This window comes from Tamandua tetradactyla, chromosome 13, assembly GCF_023851605.1.
Source record: "Tamandua tetradactyla isolate mTamTet1 chromosome 13, mTamTet1.pri, whole genome shotgun sequence".
Classification (NCBI taxonomy): Eukaryota; Metazoa; Chordata; class Mammalia; order Pilosa; family Myrmecophagidae; genus Tamandua; species Tamandua tetradactyla.
The window spans coordinates 152180-164835 of NC_135339.1; positions in this window are offsets into that span (position 1 = coordinate 152180).

Consider the following 12656-nt stretch of genomic DNA (forward strand, 5'->3'; position numbering starts at 1 on the left):
GTGTAAAAGTAAATGATGTCAATAGGTACAGAATATAGCATGTTACTGCATATTTAAGTGTAAAAACACGTTTGCACATATTTATTTGTACATACTGTTTTGAACCTTGAATTGTATCACATCTTAGGGTTGTCAGATGTTCAGAAACATGAAATTATGTCATTTGGGTTCAAGTATTTAACTTTTGATTGCTTATATTTTTCACAAATTTAAAGTAGTGTTGGATCTAAATAGTTCATACACTTTGGGAGAGTTTGTACCTGCAGGGACTTAAGATTTGACAAAGTAGCATTTTGTTGCCCTATTAAAATATCTCTTGCAAGTTTATTTTAAGAGTTAATGTTTATTTGCCCAAGCTAAATCTTATGCCTAAATAATGGCTCTCTAAAACTCTGATGTTATCATAGCTCTTAGTCTTTAGGTGAATCAAATATGTAAAATTAGATGTAGAAGTTTTTATGTAGTGATTCTGTTTTCAACTTTTCAAAAATCACTAACTGACCAAATCTACTTTGGGTATAGTAGGGCTATATCTCAAAATCATTGAACATGGAAATTAGCACATGGTGATACCACATGCATACGTTTTCCTTCTTTAAAATATACAAATTATTTTATGTTTTGCTTTTAAAGAAGTGATCTATGTATGCAGAGGGATAAAAGTTTTCTAACATATTATCGTACAATTTTAATGTATCAAATTGCCCTTTTTATGAAGCAAGGGAAAGTTAATATTGTGTAGATAGTTAAATAATTCAGTTTTATTCTTGTTTTTTAAATAAAAATAACAAGAAAAAAGCAAAAAACAAACAAACAAAAAGAAATAAGAACAAAATAATTCAGTTTTATTAATTATTACCCATGTTTCAGAGCCATGCTTTCATGGGTAAGAAATTTTTAGTGAAAAGGGAAATTATCAGCAATTACTATATAAATCTCTTATGAAATCTATTAATTTGACAATAATGCCAGGTATGTATATTTTTTACTTTTAGTTACTGCCTCTTAACTTTTAACTACTACTCTGTATTAATTTAAGGTGCATTTTTACATTTTCTCTGGTTATAGAGTTTTTTTTCATACTTCATTAAAGCACTTGCTTTGTTCTTCTTATGTTACAACTTTGGAATGGCTATAAGAAGTATCAAGTTATTTTTAAAAAATTTTTCTCTTGTAGGTTATCCAGGGATGTTCTAATTTATTTGGAAAAGTCATACTCAAATATATGATATCTTGAATCCTTGGTATTGCAGATGATATGAGTGCATTTTTATTTGCTTATATGTCAATGACTTGATAAAAATTCAAACAAATTAATAATTAACTATTTGTGTTATTAAATTTCTACTATTTAATCCAGATTCTAGGATGAAGTCTGCCCACTTATTTTATTATATATTTTCTAAAAATGAAATACCTATGACTATATGTAATTCTCTACCCTCCAAATCAATTTTCTTGACACATTTCTCTTATTTTATTGATTTTTCTGTATCATAAAGATTTTAATATTTTAGAGCAAGGAACTTCAGAAATTTGAGCACACAGTTTCAAAAAATATTTCTATAGACAAATTTTCACACATGTATAGTCCATACATGGTGTACAATCAGTGGCTCCCAATACCATCACATAGTTCTGTGTTCATTAACATGATCATTTTTTAGAACATTTGCATCACTCCAGAAAAAGAAATAAAAAAAGAAAAAGAAAAGTCTCGTACATCCCATGTAATGCCTCCCTGTCATTGATCACTAGTATTTCCATCTACCCAATTTAGTTTACCCCTTACACCCCCATTATTTATTTACTTTTGTCTATAATTTTTTACTCATCTGTCTACACCCTGGATGAAAGGAGCATTAGATACAAGGTTTTCAAAACCACACAGCCACATTGTAAAACTTATACCTTTATACAATCATCTGCAAGAATCAAGGCTACTGGAACATAGCTCAACAATTTCAGGTGCTACCATGCAGCCTCTCCAATATACCACAAACTAAAAAGGCATACCTATATAATGCATACAAGTAACCTCCAGAATAACCTTTTGACTCTGAAATCTCTCAGCCACTGAAACTGTATTTTATTCCATTTCTCTCTTCCCCCTTTTGGTCAAGAAGGCTTTCTCAATTCCATGATGTCAGATCCTGGAGAATCCCATGAGTTCTGTTTCACATTGCCAGGGAGAGTTGCACCCCTGGGAATCATGTCCCATGCAAGGGGGAAGGCAGTGTGTTCACCTGCTGGGTTAGCTTAGAGAGAGGCCACATCTGAGCAACAAAAGAGGTTCTGTTGGCATGACTCAGGCATAATGTTAAGTGGGCTTAGCCTATACTTTGCATGAATAAATTTCATAGGGCAAACCCCAAAATTGTGGGCTTAGCCTTTTGTTTTGGTTGTCACCACTGCTTGCAAGCATATCATAAATTCTCCAAATGGGAAAGTTGAATGTTTCCTCCATTCTTCCCTGTCCCTCAGTGGAACTTTGCAAATACTTCTTAATCCACTGCCCAAATTACTCTGGGATATATCAGAGCATCACACTAACCTGGACAAACCAACAAAATCTCATGCCCTATTCAAGATTCCATGTCCTTATGGTATTCAACTAAATTGACCATATAAGTTAAATTAGGTAATGCACTACCCCAAATAAGACTTCTGCACCAAATAAACATCTCTTCTCAGCTTCCTCATATCTCTAGTTGAAGTCTCAGCCCATTTTCAACTTTTTAAACAATTTCTGTATGGGGTAATGCTGACATTCATAGTTTCAGTGTTCTAACTCTGAGTCTCAGGTGTCACATTAAATATCCAAAGTTTCAAAGAACAGTCAGGTTGCATGCACGTAACTCAGTATGTCAGAATTAAGAAAAAACAGTTACAACCCCTGACACATATAGTTCCCCCTTCCATTCCTCAGTCATTGTACCCTAAGGTCACCTCCATCCATTCTGAACTGTAAACACTGCCACCATAAACACCAGTATGAGCACACATGTTAAGTCTGTATGACCATTTTCCTCTGACTTTGTTATAATTGATATTTTTAATAGATAAATGTATCATATTCAGAATCTTTTCAACTATAAATCATAGTACAGTATTGCTCTCTTTTTCCTTTTTTCCAGATTTATGGCCAGTTCTTTTAAAAGTTTTATTAGGCCTTGTGAACAATAGGATTTCAAAAGGATTTTAGCATTTTCAAATTTAATCCAAGTTGGTCCTATTCAGAGAAGACATTTTCCCACCTTGGAAGGTGGGTAGTAGAGAAAATAAAATGAGAAGAATTCTGGTTTGTAATTTTAAGGATTATTCCCAGCCATGATGATTTTCCTATTTTATTTTATTTTTGTTTCTAAACAAAAAACATTTATTTTGTTTCTAAACAGCACATCCTATATCAGGAGGCTCTTGAAGACTTAAAAGAAAAGGCAACACAACAACCAACATGGAAAGTGTAAAATATACATTGTATCTTACTGTATTCATTTTTATTGACTTTCTTCCTTCCGTAATAGATTAAATCTGTGGTTTTGAAACTGTGTTCTGTGAAATCCTAGGATATCCAAGGCTCCTCCTGGGGCCCATCTACTCCTCTCAGACACCACTCTCCTGATAACCTCTTTTACCCCCAGAATAACTTCACATCAATCTTTTACATATTGGATATTTGCATGGATTTTCTTATGAATAAAATGATCGATTTGCTTAATAAAGATTTAAAACAAGCTCCCTTGCCTTTACTCCCTCTGCAGAGGCCACACCTACCCAGGCTCTTTCCCTCCTCCATGAATCCACCCTCTGCCCCTTTCCAAGCATGAGGTGTCTGCAGCTTATTGGTGCATTTATTGAGGTCCAGGGACAGTGACCCATTTCAGCCAGCTGAAAGCAAGGCTGGTGCCCACCCAGTTTCCTAGAGCAGGGCTTAGAGAAAGGCAGGCATCTCAGAAGTCCAACAGGGTCCTGGCTAAACTCTGAGTATGATTGTGGCTCCTCTTCTACCATCTAAGCTCTTGCCTTCCAATTCACAGTCCCCACACATCCTTGCATGGTTCCAATGTTGACAGTAAAGGAACCTCAACAGACCTTTCTTCTCTTTATTTTCCATAAGTCTGACAAGTATTTATTCCTGCTTGTGGTTTAGTGGCCTTAAATATGGTGTGGTTTCTCTGGTTCATTGATTTTAGTATCTTTGATTTTGACTTTCTTTTTGGCAGCAGATATTTGTTTTGATTTAGTCAAATTTAATATGGTTTATTCACAGAAAAATAGGTGACCAGAAGATCACAGAAATCCTTGTGTTTATCATATAAATTTTACTGGGAGATTTCTACCTTGAGTAATGCCCATTAATACTTATTTATTGCCCATCATGACTGAGATCAGCTGAGTGAAGAAGAAAGCAATCTAAGAATGCTGTAAATGAGGCACTATACCACAAGTTCAGCTCTCATTTCATGAATGTAATGAATTCTTGTGGAGTCAATCATGATAGATCACACATGTATTTTATAAAATCCTATTACGGTAAGTGAACACAGTCCCAGGGAATGAAAAATTAATGAGAATTGAAAATAATATGTTATTCTGAGACTAAATACTCTATTTTCATAAAGTTCTGTCAGTTCAAGGAATCTGAGTATGGCAGACAAAATGTAAATGAATTGAAGAAATAACATAAACATTTATAGTTTTCTTTCTGCAAGTGTTTCTAAGCACACATGACCCACCTAGGTCTCACCCAGCTCCTTTCACTCCATGATTTAAAGTCATGAGCAAGTAAAAGGATCTGGATTACCTACATATAAATGTGTGATGTGCAATCAAGTCGACTTGGAGCTTAGCATTCTTGAATTTTAATCCCCACTAGTCACTGGACCTCATTATCTGAAGTTGTACCTTAAACTCCCCCTGCCTCTCTCTCACCATCTATGTACCAAGATGAGGACAGCAGACCCTGACTCAGAGGGTATGTGAGATTAGTGCTGGAGCCAAGTAAAGCACTGTACTCAAAATTGCTGTGCTCCATATTGATTCTTTTATTCCATCTTTTTCAAACAAACCTAGGATTAGAATTTTTTTTAATATTCAAAGAACTTTATTTTTAAAGGATAAATCAAAGAAGATACAGTTTTCATTTATCCAATCATGCATAATCAATCCTTAATATAAAATGCACCCAATTGGTAAATTACACATGAAATACAAAGAGAATGCAATTTTACGTATGTAAAAGGATTACAAGTATGCCAATTTAACAGTCAAATTAATCAAGACTGTACATTTTAAAAAACCCAACATTTTAAAGCCAATTATCTCTAGTAAACTAAGGGAAGTTCTGATTACAGTGCAGTTTGACTCAAAGAAAAAATTAAGCCACCTTCTATGAATTTGGAAAAATAAACTTATTTTAAAAGTTTACAAAATAGATTTAATTAACAAAGATTAATGTTTCAAATATGATTTACTGGGTGAGAAAGGCAGGTAACAATGTGGTTAAAAACATGCTGGTCCAAGCTCAGCTAATTCCTTTTCCTTGATTTTGAGTGCTCAGCTAACCACAGTAGTCAACATCTTTAACTACTCCTCTCCCATTTCCCCATATTCAAAGGATTATCAGCTCTCTATGAGGTTCCTTCTGTGTATATAGTAGGTAGCAGATTTCCCTTCTGTCCTTCTTAGCTATTTAAAAGAGAAATCCTGAGACTGATAACTAAGTGTACTGAAACATCTTTTTTCCCCAATTCATTGATATATAGACAGCTTAACCTTTTATTTCTTCTCCAAGTTATGGCTAAGAATATAAATAGCCAAATTTGCAGTTTTTCATCAGTACTAAAAAACCCAAAATGTACCTTGTTACCCTCACCCCTATTAGTGAAAAGGAAATTTGATCAGTTAAAACCTGTAAAATCAGAGTTTGGCATGGGTTACCATTCCACACTTTTCGGTTTTTGCTTCTAGCTGCTCTAAGATACTAGATAATAAAAGAAACATCAATATAATGATTCAGCAATCAAACTTATTTGTCAGATTCTACCTTCTCTGTATAACTCTACCATCATCTTTCATCTTTCTTCCAGTCTTTAGGGGTATTTTGGGCTATGCCCATTCTAACTTTTTTATGTTATATGGGGCTTTTGACAATATGGGATAGGGGCATGTAGCTCATTGATATTCTTGATAGATTGGCCCTCTGCATTTTGGGACTTATCTGGTCCAGGGACACATCTGGAATTTGTAGGTTTCTGGAATGTTACTCTAGTGCATGGAACCTTTGTAGAATCTTATATAATGCCCTAAGTGTTATTTAGGATTGGCTGCAATGGTTTTGGTTGGGGTTTGGCAAAGGGTTTGGCCTATTGATTTCGGTGTCTCTAATGTTTAACACAGTAGCAAGGGTTTCCCCAGCGGTGAAGTTTAATAGTTCCATATTTTTTCTCCTACCCATCAAGGGACTTGGCCAGTACTTTCTAATTATCTGCTTAATGTATTCTGGGATTTGCAAATTATGCTAGGTAGAAATGTCTAACTGAAGCTTGTGTAACACCAACCACCAGAGTAGCCTCTTGACTGTAGTTGAATTCTCTCAGCCACTGGTACTTTATTTATTACACTTCTTTTTCCACATTTGGTCAGAATGGCATTGTTGACCCCAAGGGGCCAAGGCCAGACTCATCCCTGGGAGTCATTTCCCACACTGCCAGGGAGACTTTAAACCCTGGATATCATGTCCCACAGAGGGAGTGAGGGCAATAATTCGATTTGTAGAATTGGGCTTAGAGAGAGAGAAGCCACACATCTGAGCCCCAAAACAGGTCCTCTTAAAATAACTCTTAGGTCTACATATGGTTAGACTAAGATTTTGCACTGCATGCATAAACTTCGCTAGAGAAAACCTCAAGATCAAGGGTTTGGCTTATTGATTTCGGTGTCTCTAATGTTTAACACAGTAGCAAGGGTTTCTCCAGCGGTGAAGTTTAATAGTTCCATATTTTTTCTCCTACCCATCAAGGGACTTGGCCAGTACTTTCTGATTATCTGCTTAATGTATTCTGGGATGTATCCAGGCATTACATTAAGCTATACAGGATTAAAGGTCCTCATTCTTATTCTGGGCTCCTTGTATTTGGATCATTTAAATGATCTATCCAGGCAGATTGAGTTAGATTATTTGCTACAGAAAATTTAGGTTCTGGACATAATAAAACTTTTTTCCTTTGGTCTCAAAGAGTAGGTGATGTTCTAAAATATAGACAATGTCTTCCTTGCCCCTGTGTTCTAGTGTGCTAGCTGCCAGAATGCAATATACCAGAAACAGAATGGCTTTTAAAAAGGGGAATTTAATAACTTGCCAGTTTATACTCTAAGGCTGAGAAAATATCCCAATTAAAACAAGTCTATAGAAATATCCAATCAAAGGTATCCATCCAGGGAAAGATACCTTGGTTCAAGAAGGCTGATGAAGTTCACAGTTTCTCTCTCAAGTGGAAGGGCACAGGGTGCACACAGTCAGAGTTTCTCTCTCATCTGGAATGGTACTTGGCAAACACAGTGTCATCTGCTAGCTTCTTCTCCTGGTTTCCTGTTTTGTGAAGCTCCCTGGGAAGCATTTTCCTTCTTCATCTCCAAAGGTCACCGGCTGGTGGACTCTGCTTCCTGTGGCTGGGTTGTTCTGCTCTGCTCTCTCTGAATCTCTCATTCTGCAAAATGTTTCCTTTTTTATAGGACTTCAGAAACTAATCAAGACCCACCCAAATGGATGGAGATGCATTTTCCCCAATCCATCTTAACAACCACTCTTGATTGGGTTACATCTCCAGGGAGATGATCTAATTACAGATTCTAACACACATTATTGAATAGGAATTATTCTGTCTTTACAAAATGGGATTTAGATTAAAACATGGCTTTTTCTAGGGGACATGCAGCCTTTCAAATCAGCACACCCCGATTTCTGAATAACCTTAATCTTGACCTAATTGGCTTCATTTTTATCTCTAAATACCAAGTTGTAGATATAAAATGGCCTCTCAAAATCCAGAAATAATAATTATCACTCTGGACTTAATGTGTCTGCTATAGGAGCTTACAATATAGGCCCCTGTTTTCTTATGAATATTTTCTAAATAAAAGCATACAATGATTGCTCTTTTGTTTCTGGCTTTTTTGCCTCACTAAATAACCCACAGGTTCATTCCCAATATTGCATGCCTCACAGCTTTGACCCTTTTTTTTTAGCAGCACAATATTCAGTCATAAGTATACATCATCCTTAGCCAATCTACCTCTCAGTCAGTGCATCCTTCGGCCACCTTCATTCATTTTTATTGACTTTTATATTCAAAATAAAGGAAGCATGTCCGAAACCTCTCCTCCATTCCAACTCCGTCTGATAAACATTTAACAGTTAAAAAAAAGAATTAAAAAGCATTAAAAATGTAACTAATCATCCCAGCTCCACCTTTCTACAAAGACATCATCTCAGCTCTAGATGCCCCTTGGGAGAAGTCTTAACTACTTTTTTTGCCTTTTTATTCCCAAAACTACCCCTCTGGCTCATGAATAATCAACAGTGTCTTTCTGGACAGGGCAAGCTACTTCCTCATGAATAGTTCATTACCTCTCCTAGGCAGCCTCACAGAACTCAAGAATATGCAAATGATAGTGAGCATTGAATATTGCACCCCTGGCCCCTCTTAGTCGCCCCTCTGCCCAGTGCTGTTTGGGCTTCTAATCTGCTTGCCCTTGGTGCTGCTTCTGTCCCATGCTTCCCTCCCTTCCTAGGGGTAGCCCCAATGCTTCTGGGCTCAGGGATCCACTCTTGCCCCTCAGGAAACAGGTTCGTGTTCATGCATTGGGAGTTCTAGGCAGGCTCCACAGGCAGGGTACAGCATGGGGATGAGGGAAGGCTTATGGGCCCTTGCCTCCTGTGAAGCTTTAACATCTAGGGCAGCCCACTTCAGGCCTTCTTGAGGAGGCACCTCAATATAGGTTGAGAAGGTAAAAGCCTTTTCCCAAGAGCCAGGGCCAGGCTTAGAGCCTGAAGGGACATCTGGGTGAGTGCTGGCAAGGGGTTCCAGAGGGGCCTGATGCCAGCATGGGGTGGCTTGGGGGAAGGGAATAGAGCACAGAGGGGTGTTGTATCAATGCAGAAGTGGGTGGTAAGGATCCAGAGGGTGGACATTTCCAGGACTTGTGGACAATTCCAACTGCTCTAGTACACCCAAGCAAAATTTTGTATTATTTTAATTTTTTGAACACCATTTTAAATCTATTTTTGTTAAAGTATGTGTAATACAAAATCTTCCATTTTAACCATGTTTAATTGATGCTGTGACATTAATTACATTACAATGTTGTGTTACCATCACTACCATTCATCTCCAAAACTGCTTCATCAACCAAAACAAGAATTCTGTACCCACTAAGCGGTAATTCTACATTCCATATCTCACTATCTCATTAGAGTCCCCTGGTAACCCCTAAGCTACTTTCTGACTTTATGAATTTGCTTATTCTAAATATTTCATGTAAGTAGAATCATACAGTATTTTTCTATTTGTATCTTTTTATTTCATTATCATAGTGTTTCCAGGTTCCTCTATGTTGTAGGATGTATCAGAACTTAATTCATTTTTTATAACTAGATGATGTTCTATTGTGTGTACATACCATATCTTGTCATCTGACAATCGATACTAGGGTTGTTTCTACCTTTTGGCTATTGTGACTGATGTGTGAACACATTTTAATTTTGAACATCAAAAATTGACTTGAATGTGTCTATCACAGAGATGGTTCCAGTTTTCTGCAGAAGCTTAGGGGTGGTAAAGTTGTTGGAAGTGGGAGGCTACGGAACTTGTCCTAAATTCATGCTTCATGGCAAGCCCTCCATGTTTGCATGGTTTGTTATTTTGGGGGGTGTTCTGGGGTAAAAGGAGTTCATGGAAATTAGTGGAGTCCAGGCCCCCAACAAGCACTTAGACATTCACTAGTCTCTAGCTTATCATTTCTTCCTACTGACCTTTCTATGTTTCTAATAAAGGAGATCCAAAGTACAAGAGAAAAACTGGAGGGGGTGATCTACATTTCAACAATAATAACAGAAAACTTCAGTACACCACTCTCCTCTATAGATAGACCAACCAGACATATGATCAAAAAGGAAACAGAGAACTTAAACTATTTATTAAATGAATTAGACCTAACAGGCATGTATTGATTATTACACCCCCAAACACCAGGATATGCATTCTTTCTCATGCTCATGGAACATTCTCCAGGATTGATCATATGCTGGGGCACAAAACACATCTTTTCAAATTAAAAACATTGAAGTTATTCAAAGCACTTTCTCTGATCACAATGGAATGAAGTTAGAAATCAGTTACCACCAAAGAATGAGAAATTTCAAAAATATATGGAGATTAAATAACACACTCTTAAAAAAACAGTGGGTCAAAGAAGAAATTGCTGGAAAAATAGGTAGATATTTGGAGATGAATGAAAATGAAAATAAAACAAGTCTGAATTTATGGAACGAGGTAAAGATTGTCCTGAGATGGAAATTTATTGTCTTAAATGTTTATTTTTTTAAAAAAGGAGCAAAATATGAGAACTTAAGTGCTCACCTGGAGGAACTTGAGAAATATGAGAAAACTAACCCCAAAGCAAACAGAGTAAGAGAAAAAATAAGGATAAAAGCAGATTTGAATGAGTAGTAGAACAAATGAATGATAATAAGAATCAGTGAAACCAAAATTTGGTTCTTTGAGAAAAATCCACAAAATTAATGTGCACTAGTAAGGTTCACAATAAAAAAAGAGAGAGGATGCAGATTTAAAAAGTCAGAAATGAAAAGGGTTTCATTACCACAGACAATGAAGGAATTGAAAAAATCATAAGAGGATACTATGAGCATTTACACACCAACAAACTAGACAATTTAGATGAAATGAATAATTTCTTGGAAACAGAGAAACAAGCTACACTGACTAAAGAAGAAATGGAAGATCTCAACAAAGCAGTCACACATAAAGAGATTCAATGAGTCATCTAAAATCTTCCTGAAATAGAATCCCACGGCCAGGTGGATTCACAAGAGTATTTTAACAAACATTCTGAAATAACATCATTCCTGCTAAAACTCTTCTGCTAATTTGAGGAAGAAAGAACACTATCTAACTCATTTTGTGATGCTACCATCACTTTAATACCAAAACTGGGTAAAGGTGCTGTAAGAAAGGGAAGTTGCAGACCAATCTCCTTAACGAACATAGATGCAAAAATTCTCCACAAAATACTAGTAAATTGAGTACATCAAAACATTATAGGAATTATGTACCACAAACATGTGAGGTCTATATCAGGAATAAAAGGATGGTTCAATGTAAGATAATTAATGTAATATAGTACATTAACAAATCAAAAGGGAAAAAATCACTTGATCATCTTGATTGCTGATGAAAAAGCACAGAAAATCATTCAACATCCTTTTAGGATAAAACACTTCAAGAAGTAGGAATTAAAGGCAAGTTCCTCAATATATGATAAAGAGCATATATCAAACCCATAGCTAGCTTTGTTCTCAATGGTGAGAGACAAAAAGCTTTCCCCCTAATATCAGGAATGAGACAAGGATACCCTCTGTCACTGCTATTATTCAACATTGTACTAGAAGTTCTAGCTAGAACAATCAGGCAGGACAGAGAAATAAAATGTATCAAAATTGAAAAGGGAGAAGTAAAAATTTCATTATTTGCAGATGACATGACACTAAACTTGGAAAATCCTCAGAATTCTGCAACAAGGTTACTTGAGCTAGTAAACAAATTCAGCAACAAGGCAGGACATAAAATTAATGTGCAGAAGTCAGTTTTTATGCCAAGAGTGTATAACGATAGTGACAAAATGTACAGATTTTTAAAATGCTTTTCATGAGGAAGAACAAAGGAATGTCATTACTGCAAGGTGCTGAAAATAGTAGTTTATATTTTTAAATTTTAACTTATGTGTGAGAGAAACAAAAAATGCTTATTTGGTACAAAATTTATATTTTGACTAGTGCATTTCCTAATATAACTTATGCAGACAGCTCAACCGAACACCATAAGTACATGAAACATTGAGTAGGACATGAGATTTTGTTGATTTGTCCAGAGTGATGCCCCAATAAATCCCAAAGTGATTTGAACAGTGAATATAAAAGTATTTGCAAAGTCCCCCTTGGGGAATGGTGAGGAAGGGGGGATATTCATCTTCTCCAAATTGAATTCTTGATATTCTCACAAAAGTGCAGACAATCAAAGCTATAAACTGAGCCCCCAATTTTGGAGTTTGCTTATACAAAACTTAACCCCACAAAAGATAGGGCAAGCCTACTTTAAATTAGGCTTAAGAGTCACCCCCAAGAGAATGTCTTTTGTTGCTCAGATGTGGCCTCCCTCTCCAGCCAACACAACAAACAAACTCACCACCACCCTCCTGTCTACATGTGGCATGACTCCCAGGGGTGTGGACCTTCCTGGCAATGTGGGGCAGAAATCCTAGAATGACCTGAGACTCAGCATCAAAGGATTGAGAAAACCCCTAGAATGAGCTGAGACTCAGCATCAACGGATTGAGAAATCCTTCTTGACCAAAAG